Raw genomic sequence first — 8,084 nt, 5'->3', positions numbered from 1 at the left:
TGATAGGTCCGCTTGCAGAGGGTGCCGGGGGGCGGGCGGCGGAAGCGGAAGTTGCGGAAAGCGGCTCCCTTCCGCCGCTTTGCCAGCTGGTTCGCTGCCTGCGAGAGGCGCTGTTCGGCCGCGCCCCGGCTCCGGGTCTTGTCTCGATTTGCTGGCGTCTAGAGGGTAGTAGTGGAACGGTGGGGTCGTGTGCGTTCCGGCTTTCTAAACTACACTTTTGTTCAGTGTTTCTTGGGGTGAATTATCATTGCTGTTGTTACTGTTATCTTTATCATTCCTTTCCATCTGGTGGCATTTTATTTGATAAACATGCTCTGCAACCATCTTTGTTCGCCAGAGGTTTTTTTTTTTTTTTTTTTTTTTGCATCCCCTGCACCTTCCACCCTGTCAGCTTTTGTGGCGTCCTGGGGAATGAGCAACAATTTTAGTCTTTGTGCCTTTACTAAGATCGTTTGTGGTTTCCTTCTGTCTTGTTAGCACCTGTTGAAGTCTTGCTCGTTCTTAGAACTGTGTTCAAATACTGTTGCTCCTCTAACTTCCTGGATTCAGCCTGTTCAGAATTAATCATTCGTTCCCCTGAACGCCTGCTTGTTGCTTGTACCTGGCTTTAGCTTGTTTTCATTCTGCTTTGACTCCTACGTTGCTTTTATGTGTGCCTTTCTCGGTCTGCGCGGGATGGGGACTGAATTTTGATTTATTTTTCTCTCCTCATTAGAGCTAGTACAGTGTTTTGAATCTAATAATAATAAAAACTAACAACTGGATATCTCTGTGGTGCCCGACACTTTTTTTAAGTGCTTTAAACGAGTATAAATTCACTTTATCTTTATTCCAACCTTATGAGGCAGTATCCTATCCCAGTTTTACAGATGACTAAATTAAAGCAGAGGTTAAATTACTTTGGGTCCCACGGCTATTGTTATGGAGCCAGTATTCAATTTTAGGTATATAGTTTCCAGAATCTATGCTTTCAAAGCACCACATTATACCTATTGTATGTCATTCTGCGTTTATTAATTGGTACATTCAGTTGGGGCTGAGTAGTAATCATATCTGAGTTGGGTGTTCCATGTTTCCTCCAGAAAAAAAATTAATTAAAAGATAATTTTCTTCCTGATAATAAAAGTAGTCTGTGATAACACAGAACAGCAAAAGTCATGTATAAACTCACCAGGAGATTGTATATTTCCTTCATGAATATATAGTTTCCTCTTTTCAAAAAATTAATACATCAAATATGTATTACAAATACATGTCATTACCTTTACAAATAAACTATTTAATAGTTGCATAATATTTACCTTCATGGTTTGCTACTTAGCCAGTTCTACTAATGTTGGGCATTGAAGTTATTTTTACTGACTCGCTTTTTTCAATTAATTCAACAAATATTTACTGAGCAATTACTATGTGTCAGAGTTATCGGTCTTGGGGATACAGCAGAGAACAAAGACAAAAATTCCTGTTACAATGAGCTTCCATTCTAGAATGGAATTCACCAATAAATGAATTCAAATTTAGGTGAATTCAAGTTTTAATTTCAGAAATCTTGCCTCTTGGTCATTGCCTATAGTATTGGGCTTGAGGGAAGGAAGTGTGCATATTGGAAGTGAGAAATGGCCAAGACTTGAATTAAGTAGATTGAATAACTTGTCTTTTGTGCAGGTGGAAGCAGGGATTAGTTCCCTTTACAACCAGATGCAGACATCCTAGGTCATTTCCATGCTTCTCAGGCCTCAGTGCCCGCTGAGTGCTCTCTGTGGTAGAACTCCCAGAGTACTGAGCTCAAGGTTCTTGCCAGGGGCAAGAGTTGAAATTAGCAATTCTTTTTTTGTGACTGGCCTACTTCTTTCTAGCCTCGTTATTAACAAGCACATTCCCCACAATAACCTCTCTGTACCTTTCTTGTGTAGGAGCTTTGGGGTAACAGATTTTGATCTGGTTTCCCTATGAAACACATCCTACCTCTTCACAGTTTATGATCTGCTTAGGGATCTTTTGAAATTTATTCGGTAGTTTCTCAGTCCTGTTATGCATGTATTCAATTTGTTACCTTGAACCAGATTTCAATTTTGAATTTTTATTGACACCTTTCAAAATGATCGTGTTTAATATATTTCAAGGACCAAATATATTGTTTGTTTTCGATAACTTGCAATTTTAATAATACAACATTTATAGAAAAGATGCAAGAATAGTACAAAGAACTCTTCGTACACACTCTACCTAGATTCATCCTCACCCCCAACATGAAGTTTATGTTGAATAATTTGAGAGTAAGTTCCCCATTACCACTAAGTACATCAGTGTGTATTTCTTAGGAACAAGGACATTCTCTTACATTAACACAGTGTAATTATTAAAATTAGGAGCTATAATATTGATACAATATTATCTAATCCATAGTCCACATTCAGAATTTAATCAATTGTCCTAAAAAATGCTTTTTTTTCTTTTTTTTTTTTTACTACACAATATTTGTCAACTGCCTAATGCATGCCAGGCTTCCTGTTCTCACAGCTTGTCAGTAAACCAGTTACCCCAGAGCACTCAGCACGGTGATGGAGATATAGTCAGGGCCCAGTGAGGGAAAAAAGGCACTGGCGGCTGAAATGGCCCAGGGAGCCCCACACTGCCATTTATCCACATGCAGTGTCTTCCCTGCCTTGTATTATGCCTGGATTCTATAAACTGCATCCCCACCCCAAATAGTAACAATTTAAAAGCAGAAGAAAACCACCATAGTAAGTCACCCTAATAAATCAACTGATTTTCCATGTTCTCCCAGTTTCTTGTGGGAGAAATTGAGACAAGGCCCAGGAAGGAGAAAGAAGAAATGCAGAGGGAAGCAAGTTTGACTCCTCCTCTCTGGGGAGCCTCCTCCCTGTGTCTAATTTTGCAGTTTGCATTTTCCTCTTCTCCATATCACCCCAGTTTTCACAATGACTGTTGAAATAGCTGTCTAACATCACCCCGAGTATCATACTTATTCGTATTACACTCCAGTATCATATCTCCGTCCTCTGTGGGTGCTTCTGTTTATCATTACGTAAAATGCCATGACACAGGACTTTATACTTGCCCAGGCTGAAGTAGGTGGTACAGTCATAGCTCACTGCAGCCTCCAACTCTGGACTCAAACCATCCTGCTGCCTCAGGCTCCTGAGTAGCTTGGACTACACCTGTGTGCCTCCATGCCCAGCTAATTTATACACACACACACACACACACACACACACACACACACACACACACACATATATTTTAGTTGTCCAGCTAATTTCTTTCTATTTTTTTAGTAGAGATGGGGTCTCGCTCTTGCTGAGGCTGGTCTAGAACTCCTGACCTTGAGCGATGCCCCCGCCTCGGCCTCCCGGAGTGCTAGGATTACAGGCGTGAGCCACTGCGCCCGGCCTAGGTATGGATTTTTTTTGGTAGGAATACAAGAGAAGTGAAATGTTCTGGTATCAGTCAGGATCCAGTCAGAAGACTATACAAGTGATTTTTACAGGAAAAATTTAAAGAATTATTTCCTAGTAAGATGTGATCAAATATTAAAAGGGGTAAAAGGGGATTCTCTTATATAGAAGCAGCAACTACAAAAAGCAGCTATTACCTCTAGGGCTGAAGAAGAGTTAATAAGGAAATGCTTAACTTAAAGGAAATGCTCCCCTTCCCCAACCACAAGGTTAGAGATTCAGACTGAGGAGAGGGTGCGGTTCCGGCCACAGGAACACACAGCCCACCCCAACAATGAGACAGAGAAATTGCTGGAGAATGTGGGCCGCTGTTGAACAGCCAGTTCGAGCCTTTTAAATGGTAGCTCCTTTATCCTTTTGACATGCCCCCATCCTTTTTTGAGGCATTCTTTACTTTTAGACACTTACGATGTTCCATGTTATCTTGTACTTTTCAACACGGATGAAGCTAGAGAACATTATGCTAAGTGAAATAAGCCAGAGGGAAAGAAAAATACTGCATGATCTCAGTTGAATGTGGACTCTTAAAAAAAAAATCTGATACATAGAAACAGAAGAGTATTGGGGTGGGGGTTGGGGCAATGGGAAGATGTAGGTTAAAGGGCACAAAGTTGCAGTTATGTAGGATGAATGAGTCTAGCATGAACAACATGAGGACTGTAGTTAATAATACTGTATTATATACTGGCAATTTGCGAAGAGAGTAGATTTTAGGTACTTTCGCCACCAAAAAAAGAAAAAAAGAGAAGAAAGATAACTACATAAGGTGATGGATGTATTATTAAAAATTTGCTTGACTGTGGTAATCACTTCACTATGTGTATATATATGTATATGTGTGTGTGTATATATATATATATATATATATATATATCAAAACATCATGTTGTATACCTCAAATATATACAATAAAAATTATAAAAAATACAAATGTAAAAAAAATCTTGTACTTTTCTTACCCTAGAATCAGTCATTTCTCCAAGGGGTCCTGGTTCTCTTAGTGGAGAATGATACTGAGAAACCAAGATCTGATTACAAGTTGTGTTTATTGCTACTATGTGTCATTGCTTTAGTCCCTCTCAGCAGATATACATATTTTCAAGAGTGAGCCAGGTTCGCATTATACTCAATATATTTATACATTTGTTCATACATAAGAAAACACAGGAAGTAATTTTATAACTGATAAACCACACTACTGTATAAAGTAAGCCTACTAATCAGAGTTCAATATTTGTTTAAAGTTCTATTTTTTCTTGTTGAGGTAAACTTTATAAATCATGAATGTGCAATTCTTAAGTATGCAATTCAATGAATTTTGACAAATGCATCATAACTGTTACCACCCTGTAGTCAAGATTTAGAAGATTTTCATCACCCAAGAAAATTTCTCCATCCTCCTTTCCAGTCATTTCTTCTAGCCCTATAGGCAACTATTTCTCTGAATTATTTTTTAGCACAGATTAGTCTTGCCTATTCTAGAACTTCATATAAATTGGATCATATACTGTGCAGCTTTTGTATATGGTTTTTTTTTCACTCAACATGCTCAACGTAAAATCTGTGAAATTGTGTTCTTGCATGTATCAGTAGGTTTTTATTTTTTTTTTATTTAATTTTTTTGGGGGGACAGAGTCTCCCTTGTTGCTCAGGCTGGAGTGCAATGGCCAGATCATAGCTCACTATAATCTCAACCTCCCTCGCTCAAGGAATCCTCCTGCCTCAGCCTCCCAAGAAGCTGGGACTATAGGCGTGGGCCACCATGCCTGGGTAATGTTTCTACTTTTTGTACAGACGAGAACTTGCTATGTTGCCCTGGCTGATCTCAGACTCCTGGCCTCAAGCGATTCTCCCAGCTTGGTCTCCCAAAATGCTGGGATCACAGGTGAGAGCCAATTCACCTGGCCAGGTTTATTGTTTTTTGGTTGGGTAGTATTACCTTGTCTGAATACTGTAGTTACCCCTCATGCTTAGAGATACCTTCCAAGACCCAGAGTGGATGCCTGAAACTGGGTAGTACTGAACCCAACTGCTGTCAATTTGAACACCTTTCTGTTCATGTCTTCCATCCACAAATATAATGCCTTTTTCATCTTAACTGAGCACTTATCACATGCTGTGGCCATAATTTTTGCAGTTTGAGATGTGACAGCAAAACTAGCATGAATTTCATTTTTTCTTCTTCACAATTTCATGGATAGAAGATTCGTTCTTACCATCGATCTTAGCACTCTCAGCCTATAATTTTTTTCTTTCCTTATTAAGTGGAGAACTTTTTACCTTTTCCCTTAAAGGAAACACTTTACAGCTTGTCTTTGGCATATCCAAATTGCCAGCATCACTACTCTTGTGCTTTGGGGCCGTTCTTAAGTAAAATAAGGGTTCCTTGAACATAGGCACTGTGACAGTCGATCTGATAACTCAGATGGCTATTAGGTGACTAACGGGCAGGGAGCATAGACGTGTAGATACGCTGGGCAAAGGGAGAATTCATGTCCCAGGAGGAATGAAGTGGAATGCACGAGATTTTGTCAGCTGCTCTGAATGGTGTGCAATTTAAAACTTATGAATTGTTTGTTTCTGGAATTTTCAATTTAGTATTTTCAGGCCTTGGTTCACCTTGGGTAACTGAAACTGTGGAAAGAGAAACTGAGATAAGGGAGGACTACTTTATTTCTTAACTTGTTTATCCATTCTTCTTAAGATGGATATTTGGGTTGTATCTGTGTTTCCTTCTGAGAAGCTTTATAGTTTTACATTTATGTCTGTAACCTATTTTGAATTTTAGTGTATGGTTTAGGTAGGGTCAAGGTTCATTTTTTTCCCATATGGGTATATAATTTTTCCAGTAACATTAGTTCACTTTTTTTCCCCCTTAGTTACTTTGGAGCTCTGTTGAAAATCAATTGATATATAAATGTGGTTCTATTTCTGGACTTAGTCTTGTTCAATTGATATCTTTGTTAATTATAATATTATGCCAATGACACGCTGTCTTGATTCTTCTAGTTTTATAATAAGTCTTGGAGAAAGATTATAAGTCTTTCTTGCCTTTTCAAGGTTGTTTTGGCTATTCTAGGTTCTTTGCATTTCCATATACACTTTAGAAGCAACCTATCAATTTCTATTAAAAACATCCTGCTGGGATTACAATTGGGATTGAGGTGAATCTATAGATAAATTTAGGGAAATTTAACCTTTTAACAATATTGACTCTTATAATCCACAAATAGAGTATGACTCTCTATTTATTTGGGTCTTATTTAATTTCTTTCAGCAATGTTTTATAGTTCTTAATGTAGGGGTCTTACATGTTTTTTGTTATATTTATTCCCAAGTACTTTATTTTTTGATGCTTTTATAAGTGAAACTATTGTGAAAAATTATTTTGCAAATGTTTGTATACAACTATAGAAATATAATTATTTTTGTATTTTTTCCTTTTGCTCTGTAACCTTGCTAAATTTACTTATTTTGGCAGTTGCTTTGTAGATTCATTAGCATTTTCTATATAGACAATAATAGTATTCTGCAGATTTAATTTCTTTCAGACTTCTGCTTCTAGTCATGATGGTGTAACTGGGGCTGGATTTATTCTTTTATTCTCTGATCATTTTTTTTTTTTTTTGAGACAGAGTCTTGCGCTGTTGCCTGGGCTAGAGTGCCATGGCATCAGCCTAGCTCACAGCAACCTAAAACTCCTGGGCTCAAGCCATCCTCCTGCCTTAGCCTTCCGAGTAGCTGGGACTACAGGCATGCACCACCACGCCAAGCTAATTTTTTCTATTTTTGGTAGAGATGGGGTCTCGTTCTTGCTTAGGCTGGTCTCGAACTCCTGAGCTCAAGGGGTCCTCTTGCCTTGGCCTCCCAGAATGCTAGGATTACAGGTGCGCGCCACCGCACCTGGCCTTATTCTCTTATCTTATACAGCTAAAAAACGGAAAATATGTGAAACAATGGTTTGCTGATATTGGACAATAGGTAGCACAGGACAATGATTCCTGAGAGAAGGGAAGTAAATAAAGCAAGCTGTACAATTCTCCCTGCTTACTGCATGGAGAGAATATCCAAGGTGCAGTGCAGGAATGGGGACCCAAACAGATCCTGGAAGTTTCATCAAGCTTAGGAGAGAGAGCTTTGAGAAGACTAAGGCAGCTAAAATTTGTGGGTCAGAGTACTGGAGAAAAGAGAGATGCATGATAGCAAGCAAGCTCCAGGTAACTAAGAGGAACCCTCTAAAGTCTTTGGTTGAATCCTGAGCTGAACCTCTGCAAAGGAGTAGGTAGAACAATCCCTAGACTCACACAAGGCTGGTAATAGTGTTTTCACCTGCCAAAGTGGAAAGATCTCTCAATGTAAGGGATTTTAAGTAAGGTTCTGAGAAGATTTTTGCTTCCGTAGTGGATCCAAATTAGCTCTAGACTTATATAATGCTCTAATAAAGCTTTAAAATGGTGGAAAACATTTCTCCATGGATCTCTCACACTTCTGCATGTCTTGCAAGCAGAGGCACTAACTGACCTTTTGTTCCAGACTATCTTTTCAAGGATATTTGTGTAGTGAACAGCCTTGGAATATAGAGTTTTTCCTTTTGGGACGAGGGGC

This window comes from Lemur catta, chromosome 6 (genome assembly GCF_020740605.2).
Source record: "Lemur catta isolate mLemCat1 chromosome 6, mLemCat1.pri, whole genome shotgun sequence".
Taxonomy (NCBI): Eukaryota; Metazoa; Chordata; class Mammalia; order Primates; family Lemuridae; genus Lemur; species Lemur catta.
The sequence above is the reverse complement of the archived record's forward strand: the minus strand, read 5'-3'. Positions refer to the sequence as shown.